Source organism: Drosophila grimshawi, unplaced genomic scaffold, assembly GCF_018153295.1.
Source record: "Drosophila grimshawi isolate 15287-2541.00 unplaced genomic scaffold, ASM1815329v1 contig_44, whole genome shotgun sequence".
NCBI lineage: Eukaryota > Metazoa > Arthropoda > Insecta > Diptera > Drosophilidae > Drosophila > Drosophila grimshawi.
The window spans coordinates 96,258-108,730 of record NW_025063240.1 but is presented as its reverse complement, the minus strand read 5'-3'; positions in this window follow the sequence as shown (position 1 = coordinate 108,730).

Below are 12,473 nucleotides of genomic sequence, written 5' to 3'. Positions count from 1 at the left end.
TTAGCTTTGAACATTTTTTAATTTTGAAACATATTTAGTCTCCTCAAGTCATTTGCATTCACCACCTAATATTAATTGAAATAAATTCAGGGTGCTTATGTTTGGCCCTATTCAGAATAGTTTCCATATTTTAGATCCAAATTATCATCTTAAACGCCTTTACCTTATTACATTAAAATCTTATTCAGAAGAACTTCCTAAAAAGGAACAATCTGACACAATGTAAAAATACTGTTTACATTAAATATTATAAATATGGAAATATATAGATTTGTTTGTCTTTTGGTAATGTTTTTGACAACTTCACGAACATTTTTTGAAAGAACATTTCTAAGCATTACTTTCAGCTGTTTAGCTGTAGATATTTGCCTGACTTGAATATTTAATGTTTGCTCGGGCGATGCTTTTGGTAGCTGCAGTGCAACATGCAACACAGAATTGAAAATAAATTACACATACGCCATGGTGCGTAGAGTTATTTTATTCGACTGCCTGTCAATCGCCTGTACTGCAACTCGTATTTAATTAAAAATATAATAAATACTGCGACACAAGCACACGAAAAGGGGAAAGATGCAGACAAAAGCTAACCTACTTTATTGTTGCCAGCATACAAAAAAAGAATCAACAATTGCAATGCCCCTTCCAAAGCAATATGGCAGCAAGCGCTGCGTGTGTGTGGGTGTGGGTGTGCGTGTGTGTGTGCGAGCGTGTGTGAATGCATTGTAATGCTAATTTAAATAAAGATAAGACCAACAACACTAACAACAGCGTTAGCAGCAACATCAACGAAAACACCAACTCACATGATGGCAACGACAACAATGGCTGCAATAATAGGAAAACAATTTGACATGCGGTGATTTTCCAACGACGTTGCTATCTACACACTATGTTCTTGATTGAGTCCTATTAAATGGTAACACTCTGTGCAACCTTGTGTAGACTAAACTAATCGAGAGTGGTGAACTCGAAAATAAAACTATCGGTAAAATATGTTAAATAAGACCATGCAAATTTTCATTTAAGCATTTTATATATTTCATTACGAATATGGCAGCTAACGTTCTCCAATTTACACACTTTTTTGCAAGAAAGTTAAGCAAATCTTTTAAATATATTAGTTTCGTTTTCATTTTTAGGTGGAAATTCTCCGGAACACATCCAGAATCAAGGTCGTGGAAAGGCCGTTTTCCACTGTGCTAATCATTTTATATATTCACATTCTCAACATTTCACATTTCCATTATGAGTCTGCTTTGTCCTTAATATGCGAGTGGCATTAGTTTATCGGCTTATTTATAATTGTCTTTGCGAAATGACTAATACAACAATGAACTCAAATATAAGACACTCTATAATGACGTTATGGCAATCAACTCAATAATTAAGAGACCAATTTAAAAATGAAAAATGATATTTTGCTACTTATACTAAATGCTAAAAAATTAAAAAAATATATAAAATAAAAAACTAATAGCCCAAAAAATAACCCTAAATACTCGCGTCGAATTATTAAAATTCTGATAACAATTAACGAATGTCGAATGTACAGAAAATGTATAAAAAGTTGAGTGTGGAATCCCCTTATAAGAGTGTTTAGTCTGCGGCTTAAGGCTGCTAGCCGTATGCCAGCTAGACAAACTGTCAACGTCGATACAGCAACACACATAACCCACACATCCACACACACACACACACACACACACACACACACACACAGCTCGCATATTAGTGTGGCGTGTGCAACAGCAAATAATAAAGCCACTTGCGCATAGGAAAAAAAATTGTTTTACATGTTGTTGCGTTGTGCGTCGTTGTATTGTTGTTGTTGTTGGTTTTGTTGGTCTTATTGTTGTTGTTGGTAGTGTTGTTGGTCTTATTGTTGTTGTTGGTAGTGTTGTTGCTGTTGTTGCTGTTGTTGCTCGAGCTTGTGGCATCCTCTCATAGAGCGAGCATTATCTTTTCTATCACTTGTCACATTTCTGCATAATGCGGCGTAAAATAGCATCATTGTTTTTGTTTTTGTTGCTTTTGATGCAGTTGCGAACAATGAATACATTTGTAATGTTAATGGAATGCAACGGCAACGCAGATAGAACAACAAAACACACAACTTCCAACTACATCAGTAGCTATTTTAAAGCCGTTGTTTGTGTTGTGTTGCGTTGGATGTTTATCATCCAGAGACGCTAACCAAAACATTGGCAACAACACAATATCCCCAAACAGTATGTCGATTCAACACACTCAGCAGAACGACTCCAGCTGCGTTTCCACTTTATCGACAATCTGTTCTGTCTATTATGCACTCAATATTGAGTTGGAGATTTAAGAAAGGAGCACAGCAACAATTCGGTTGAGGAAAATATAAGTCATCAATTTAAGCGGAAATGTATTTAAGTACAATAAGCAGGAACAAGAAATAACTAATTTCAGGTATGGAAAAATGCTAAAGGATGTCCCCTGAACTCAGCTGATAAATATATTAGAGTTGTTTTTGCCAAATTTGCCTTTCAAATGTATGCAACTGCTCTAATAGTCTTTTATTATCGGCAGTTCCTAAAGGATAGTTGCAAAATCCACAATTTTAAATTAAAATACATATAATAATATATATTATATATTCATTTAAAATTGTGGCTTCTATTGCTATCGGATTCCAAGGAAATAAAGTAAACTCGAGATGCGTATGGTACGAGAATTTCAAAGAGTCAAGGCGAATCCGGAATCGGAGCCGCATTCTGAAATTCTGATTTGGAATCAGCAATCAGAATCTATACACAATATGTTCTTGAAACCCAAATACCGAAACTGATATTATTTGTCACACAGCAACAAAAAGTACATTCATTATCAATATCGTTATAAATTTAAAATACCAACCGAGCTATAATATATATTTGTCCCATATTGATCATTTTTTGGCTTCATATCTGCTCTTAGCAGTGTAATCAGCAGATATTACCTGATAACACAGAAATTCGCAGTCAATTACGACCGAATGGGATGTCCTTTTTAATTTTTCAATCTTTTTTATTGTACTGATTTAAAATTATGTTACATATTTACATTCAATGAAACGTGCATCTATATACATGTATATGTTTAAGTCAATCATTAATGAATACCAATACTGTTAACTAACAGCATTACGATAGTCTTGAAGAAACTTTGGTTGATTACACAGCGCTGGTGATACTTCTTTTCCTTCTCATATCCAGGCATTCCCTGAAGCGGGAAACCTTCGATCCAAGAGTATCATTACGTATCGGTGCTACACCCGTAGCGTACCATAAAAATCAAGGTACCAAAGCAGACCAACACCGTAAAAAAATTTAAGAAATAGGAATCTAAATTCGATTCGGATTGACCTCCTGGAGAACTTAGTCTCTGGAGTCTCTAGATCTTATAGTCTCTGAGATCGGATTCTTCATATAGACAGACAGACGCTGGAACCAGTCGAATATTGATCCTGATAAATAATATATATACCTTACAAGGTCTAATATTCTTTCTTCTGACTGTTATGTACTTGTGTAAAATAAGTAAAATATTTTACGCATTTTAAATGGGTTCAGGGTATAAAAAAATAAACTCAAATGTATTCATTATTGTATATTCGCAAGTATGAAAAGCCGTCTGTAAAAACCAAATTTTCTACAATGCTTCCATCCTTTTGCTGTCTACTGTTTTATATATATGTATATCAGTGTGTAAGTGTTTGTGCATCGATGCATAAAATGATGTAACATTTTTATTAGAAATATAAACAGCAGAAAGAAAATGCATACGCACACAAACACAAACACAACACACACATTCACACACATCCTCAAAATCCCTACATAAACCGCAATAAGGAAATAAAAGGCTGAACAGAAGCAACAACAACAACAAAAACAACAACAAGAGTTGCACAAACATAAGCCTTGTGCTCGTCATTGTTGTTGCCGCTTTTGCTGCCGTTTCTGTCGTCGCGACGCGTCGTTGCCGACAGCAACAAAATATACAAAGCATTTGCATTGCAAATGCAACATAATGCAAAACAACAACAACAACAACAACGAATGTTGCAAGGAAAGAGGTAGCCATTTGCTGGCGCTTCCTGACAACAATGAGAATAGCAATAGCAATAGCAACAGCAACAGCAACACCAACAATAACAAATACATCAGCAAAGTATTTGCTATGACAAGTATTTAAGTTCTCTGTTTCTACATGCTCTCTGTGCTTTATAGTGCATTTTAAATGCATGCAACACACAATTTATTTCTAAATCCACACACAATAGTTTATAATAGTAAGAAATATTTATTAGATATTTATGTATACAATAGCAAAGCACAATGAGCCAAAAAATAAATATAAAAATGTAACAAAGTAGCACATTTTTGTCTTCAATGTAACTAGTATTGAAAAGTGTTCTGCGTAGCTCGAAAAAAAGGTTTTTATAAACACGAAATGATTGGATATTCTTAGTATTGATGTTATGCATAATATCTGAAAGTTTTTGCTAAGCAGCTTGGGGTAGAAAAATAGAATTTATCTAAACTCCGAAGTAGATATAAAAATGATTAAAAAATATCACTTTCCGCTGTATATTAATAATTTTAAATGACGTATTAATTTATTAATTGTTAAACAAACGTATTTTTGCTGCCACAAAGTGAAGTTAAGACTAAATAAATATTTTTGTTTATGTTACCGGTGTATTGAACAAGTTTATCACTCAAGAACTGGAGCAAAGCTCAGGGCTAGCACTAAAAGTTTAAAAGAAAACTAAATAACGTTGCTGTTGCATATTTCGTTGAACGACTTTAATTCTTATTATGTGCATGCCACCGCATACAATTTATCAGCGTGCTCAACAAAGTGCACAGCCCCAAGGCGCTGCAATGAACTTTTGATTTGAACACAGTGCAACGGTCTGTGGCAGCTCACAAGCAGCTTTAATGATGTTGCACTCTGGCATTATTTAAAGGCTACCACGAAAAAGGATACTGAGCAGAACTCGCGTTAACTAAAAACCAGCGTTGCCGTTTTTTTGAGCACAAAATAAAAAAATAAAAACAGAAACAAAAACTAAATGAATAAGTGTGGCGTGTTGTGTTGGGGCTTTTGAAGCTGCATGAATTAATGCAACAACACGGACGCAAGGCTGCAGCAGCCGCAGGACTGCCGAGCCATATACACAAATGGTAACATCAAAAGCTACGTCGCCATCGCCAACGTCGTCGAGTGTTCCAATTAAACTCAACACGTCAAACAACAACAGCAGCAGCAGCAGCAGCAACGACTTTGTCGTCGGACGTTGACTATCAGGCATCAAATATACGTCATGATGGCTGGGGTGTTCAAATTTTGTGTGATGTTGTGATGTGGTGTGGAGTGGCTTGGTCGCTTCTAACGATATACTCGTTAGTCACGCGGTTAAATTTCATATGGCAATGTCCCGCAACCATATTTCAGTCTTAAAGTTGATTCAGTTCACCCAGCTACAGTTTTTTGATTTTTTTTTTCTTCATTTTTTATCCTTGTTCCTTGGCTATTTTGCAAGTGTGTGGCATGTTTTGATGGCTTGTAACTGCTCATGCATATTCATTCAAAAACAGCAGCAGAGCAAACCCAACGCGCAGCAGCTGCCAGTTACTGCCACAGCCACAGACACAGCCATTGGCATTGGCATTGTCATTGTCATTGGGCGACTGCAAATCAACGAGCACTCAAAGACACTCGCCAGCTCCGTGCAGTGAGCTCTATCAGTTCAATAGTCTGGCAACCTTGGCGTTAACCAACCATTTGGATATAGCCCATACACTCTAATGTATTTGATCTAGAATTTGGAAAGTCAACACAACCATTTCTACATTTTCGACTTTGAGCAAATTTCAAAATTTACGAAACATATTTTGAAAAAAATGTCCAACTTTAAGAAAGAGGAAACGTTAACATTAATTAAACATATTTAAGAAGATTAAAAAATTCAGTAAGAACACAGATTTAATTTTCTAATACCATTATGTATGGTATTAGAATATGAAATCTGCGTTTTTCCCAAATTGTTGTGTAGGTGCTTAAAATGCCCAGAATTTCTTTACTAGGTACTCAGAAATTAATATCACTTTCTGGGAAAACTCGAGCTGCTTTTTGATTTAGGCCATTTTTGTATACACTCTTTTAGTAAACAAATTTAAGAATTAAAATTTGAATGAAATTTCATTTGAGAACATCTGTGTTTCTCTCAAATTTGTTTGTAGCTGATTAAAATACTCTGAATGTGCTTAATAAGTACGTTCTACAAAAATGCAAGCTACTTTTCAAGCCAAAACCATAATAATAATATTTTAAATGCTTTAATTATGTGTACCGATTTTTCACAAAGTTTGCAAAATCGCTTGGTAATTCGGATGAAAGTGTTTTTGGTGGGAATGCAAAGAAGCAGCTTCATGTTTTATCATGATTATTTTTGTTTCAAAAGTTGTTTTTTCCTAATAATAGGAAAAATAACAGTTGAGATCGTTGCAGTTGGGCGCAACCTACAGCAAAATACTCTGGTTCCATAAGTAAAACCAACCATGACAGATGCCGCAGAACAGGGTAGGTGTAACCAAGAAATACCGATCTTTGGAGGTGATTCCTAGTAATCAATCCTTCAAGTTTGCCTTTCAAATTACGATAGAAATATGCTTAAGGGAATTTGTGGGGCGGGAGTGTGCCTGGTTGAAAAAAATGAGGATATTCCTAGTAATCTTCCTTCCACGTTTGCTAACTATAGCTCTAAAATTGCGAGAGATACAGGGTATTATCGTTCTTAGGGGCGGAAGTGGGCGTGGTTCAAGATTTTTCACCAGATAATTGAAAGACAATATTAGTTTAAAATTTTATGACTCCAACTTTCGAATTTTGTTAAACACATATTCTTATCGACTTACGCCATCAGGTGTATCCGTGTTGGGAGGGCGTGGCCATTCAATTTAATATCGATGTTTTAGAGGTACAGTAATATACTTTCAAATTTCGGTGGCACTAGCTTATAAATTATGAAAAATATGACTATTTCAGATTTCTGAGCAGGAGTTCCTGGGCCGGCAGGTGTGGGCATTGTCTGAAAATGTATCTTTGAAGGAGGTTACCAGCATGTTACCTTCCAAGTTTGCTAAGTATATATTTAAAATTGGGTGCGATATGAGGTTTTATTGATTTACATTTTCCGAAATATCAGCTTTTTCCATTATGGGCGCAGGTGCAGGCGTGGCTATACACGCTTCTTAAAGGCGGCTAATGTGTCAATCAATAAACCAAATTTGGTGACTGAAGTCGACGTTATCGATTTACAAGCCTAATAGCACCCCAAGTATTAAAAGTTTGTCTGGCTCGGGTACAAAGTTTCAAGAGTATATCTCTAAGTGTATTGAAAAAAGTTGCAGACAGACGGACAGACAGCATGACGGAGATTATACAAAATCAATATGCTCTAAATACCTTTAGTATCAGGGTATATAAATTATGTATCGGAAATGGTATTAAAATGGCATTAAAATATAAAAACAAATTTGTACGATTTTAATTTTAAGACAACTAAAAATAATTGATGTCAAACAAAATTATCAACCGTGACAAACTATTAAGAGAGGACCAAAAAGCATATAGCAGATTATTTTTAGTTTAATTAATTAATTAATTTAACTTTAATGTGCACTTTTAATTTGTAGATTTTAAAATATCTTCTAAAAATTGATTAATTTAATTTTAAATTTAATTTTAAGGTGCATTTTTAATTTTTTTTCTACCGTTTATAACATCTTTTACAAATTTACAGACTTTACTTAGTCCACAAACTTTGATGCAAATAAATTTAAAGAATAAATAGACAGCAGAGATGGCAAATTAAATACTAAGGTAATTTACAGGGATTTCAAAGCAATAATTTGTTAAGCATTTAAGCCAAGAACTACTTTCGTAAAGCACAACAGAAAAGTATATTCTTACGCTTCAGTTCATATATCCGCATGCACTGGCCAAACGATAAGTTCCCATGTATTCTGCAAGCAGCATATGTGATTATTATTTTGAGCTTACATTGCAGCTTTCAGTTCCTACAAAGTCAGTCGAGAACTATGCAACACTTCCTCCTAGATTCAGTTCCGCATTCACCCAGTGAAAGGGAGTGCGAGTGAAAGCTTCAATAGTTTTTGGGAAACAACTACTAACCAGCAGCAACACAAGCCAAAAAGTGCAGCCAACTGGGCTGTCATATCGCAATCGACGCCCAAAACTATGCAATGCTCATTTGGCAAACTTTTTAGAGCAACGAGGAAGAGTTGAAAGATAAAGCTTGAGTCGTTGCGCGCTCAATGCTTGACTTTTACAAATTTAATTCAGCAAGTTATGACAAAGTTTTGTTAAAGTTTTCACGCTCCCTCATGTCCAACTGTCAACTAACTGCCCGCCCTCCCTCACCATCTATCTGGCAACCCCCTCCTCTGCATGGCTCGGGCGCTGAGCCGTTTGTGATACGCTGCTTAGCTATTGAGGATTTGCCAAGCCGTTTTCATGTTTGAATATTGGCAAATGCGCTTGCTTTTCATGCACAGATTTAAGAAATAAAAAAATGAAAGCCTTTTTGTTGTAATGTAAATGTGGAGGACACACACACACACAGACACACTCACACACAGACACACACACACAAACGCGCACCTCTCACATTTCAAATGTGAATGGAGCAGAGCAGAATTTAGGAAAGGGGGCACAACATGCCTTAAAAGCTTCCGCCTTGCTTTACATGCCGGCTTAGACGTTGCCCCCATCACCCTCACCCCTGCCCCAGCTTGCACACATGACACCAGACAATCAATAACCATTGACAAGCCACAAACAACAACAGGCGCATTAGTTGCGCAAATCCACCAGCCCTAAAAGTATGCAAGGACTTTTTATAGCTTTTTCAAACTGCAAATCGACGTCGACGATTTCGATTTCGACTTCGATTTAGCTTTTTTATATGATTTGATTACGTTTCTGATTTCGCCCGTTGCACTGTTCAATTGTCAATGGAAATACAATATTCTGCAAGCAAATATATATACATATATATATATATATATATTTTTTTTTTGTTTGTTTGCTGATCCCAGACAGACTGACAGCCAAGTCGTTTCCATCATAATACTATGAATATTTGTGGCTGCTTCTTGAAGTGGAGGATGATAGACATAGAATACCATTTATATTTTATAGCACTTTAACAATAATCGCACTTTGCCAGACAGCAAACAAAATATAAAACTGCATGACGCAGCAACGTTAAACAGTAAACATATAAACAAATAATGATATTTTGAACTCCGGTCTAAAATTTAGATGTCGTTATTTCTTGTTTATTATTGATTACTATTGCAAAATTATCAAATAATATATTTAGCGCTTTAATTCAATGTTTTAACGGAATTACATTTGGAACATTTGCTTAAAACATAAATTATTAATTTCTTTAATGTCATCTTATTTTAATCGGCACAGAACAATTCAAAAAGTAATAAATACAAAATATAAGAAACAATTTTCCGAGGATATTTAAATGCAAAATGGTTGCATGGATTGGCGAAACCGCATATTGTGGAAATTCCATCCAATATTCCTGAATTGGAGGCATAATATAAGTATGCCGTATACAGTTGGTTGTATTAGAGTCATCAACGCTTAATAAAACCAAGAACTTTAGCTTTTTGACAGTGAGCTTAAAAAGAATATAACATTTTAATTTATGTTCAAGAAACAACCCGAAATCATATAATTCACTCAATCTATCAAGTGGCTCATCCCATCGAGCAACTATAAATTATAATATTTCAGTTTAAAATTCTTGACTTCTTATACAAATATTAGTAGCATCAAATCAACTTAAACAAGCTCTTGCACTAAACATAGTGCTACTAAAATGCTAGCTAGGAATAGAAACAAGCATGAAAAACATGAAGAATACAATAGTAGCAGACTAAAGCGTGTTACTATTAATTTTCCAACTGTTTTGGTAATCATTTCATATCCGAACTCATAGAGCTATTCGATATAGCAAGGCAAAATATACTTTTTCTTTTATTTGAAATTCTCAGATACTGATTTCTTGCGCACATAATATTTGCAGAGTTGTTGCACTAATTTTACAAACTGATATTATTGTGCTTCCCAACTATTGAGTAGTAAAAATATATGCACTTCAGTCCAAACATCACTTTGTACAGTTGGCTAAGTTTTTTTTCGAAGCTAAAACTTCAAACTTGGCATATTAAAGCCAAACATACCCCTATTGATGGGGTTTCGAATGGTTGAATGGCTCGAAAGCCTGCAACCCGCATGTCAATCACTGAGATTGGAGTCCAAATTCCGAAGCCGTTTGATATCGCAGCGGCTTCTATTGATAATGGGGTATATGACGCGGGTCCTTCTGTTTGCTGGAGCTGGAGCGGAAGCTGGAGGTGGAGGTGGATGCTAAGCAGCTGCACGTGACTGCCAAAGTGATTGCCGCTAAACCCCGCACTCTGCCCAATCCGGAATCTGATAGCAACCAGCCCCCCACCCCACCACAACCCAACCCCAACTTAAGCCACAAACTTGTGTCTCTGTGGGCGTTGTGTCTGCCTTCAGCGTGTGTTTTATCTTTATGGCTCAAATCACACACGATACAGATACAGAGACACAGCAGCGAATTGCCCACTCCAGGTGCGACTTTAGCACATCCAAGTTGCCTCATTAGAGTTGAAGTGTTTTTGTGTTTTTGGATATGTCCCAAATCTATTTACAGTTGGCATGCAATGCCAATCGCGTTTATGAGCCCAAAAGGTGTCGCAGATTAACTGAGTTAATAAAGCCTGTGAGCGTTGGTCAGCCCAACCCAACCCCAACTTGCCACTTCAATTGTCTGACTATAATTGTCTGCAACGCGAGCTTTGTATCTGAAACCTTTACTAACTGCTAACTGCTAACCCAACTCAGGCAAAGTCCTTCCTGCTTGACTTTTAAGTGGATAATGCATTTCCTCTATTTAAGAAGCAACACAATCACAACGCACAGCAAAAAACTATAAGATAAAAACAGACTCTGCGTGCAGGCGACGAAGTTTCACTCTTCAATTTGACGATACATGTTTAATACGAATGAATACCACAACTCAGAATTTACTTTAATTCTTCTTATTTTCGAGTGATTACCTCTTTTAAATAAATAAATTACGCCATTTTAAATATTAAAAGATCTAATTTTGTAAAATTTGAATATGTTATACTAAAAGTGTAAGATGTTTTTTTTTGTATATTTTATAATAATCTATTATTTGTATAACATAAAACTTAATTTTGTAAAAACTAAATTAGTGAAATAAAAAAGATATAATATATAAAGAATATATAATTTTAGGTTTTCTGTTCTAAATTAATCTTAAATGGTTTTAATAAACGTATCTATATGTATGCGTATAACCCTATTTAGTTGCATAAAATAACAAAGTAAATCCATAATAAATTTACTCAACATGAAAATATGATTATTCGTGTAGAATGATGATTGCTTTTTTACAGATACAACTTTGAGAGAATCATTTAATTTCGACCTTTAAGAAAACAAGAATAAGTGTCCCTTAAATTCCATTTTCTATATAAAATGAAGGCTTATAATTAAGAGCCATTAGATTACATTTTTCTAAGCATAAAACCTATAAAAAATAAAAATAAAAAAATAATCATATATTAGTTGCTTTATTTTGTATCAATTCAACCATCTGCGGTTCTGAGCCAGGTGAGCCAAAACGTATTTGAAGTCAAACTACTTGCGACTCTTTCTGTCGCCTATACTAAAATGTAGCTCGCCTCGTTGCACATGCAATGTGTACAACAACAACAACAACGGACAACACTTCATTCGTTGTCATCAGAAGAGAGCATTGGAACGCAGCTCTTCTCTCTCTCGCTCTCTCTCTCTCTTTGAGCGTCTGACAGAATGAGCTGTTAGGTATGCTCTATAAAATTGTACTTAAAATGCCGCAGCATGCGAACGTTGCGAACAACCGCCCACTCATGTGCCACGCCCAGTCTCGCACAATGAAAAATTTTGCAATCAGTTACTATTTTTTTGTTGGTTTTTTTCCATTTATATTTTTATTTTATTTTTACCAAAGTTTGGCTTCAGTTCTTCTGTTTACTCTGCTTTTCACTTGACTTATAAGCTGCCATTTATTGTTGAGAGCTGGTTAGATGAGAGTGAGAAATGGCCTGCATCGACTGCCACGCCCACTCAACGTTTGCAATTTCGCACGTACTACGTGAGGTAATTTTAAATTGTTTTAGGCAACTTTTTGTATCACATTTACTCAACAGCAGTCTCACAGTAGTCAGCCTCTCCTTTTGCCTTTGCCTTTGCCTTGCCCTCGCACTTTGCCTTTTACTTTTGCAGCTCGTCTGTCGACTTTGACAATT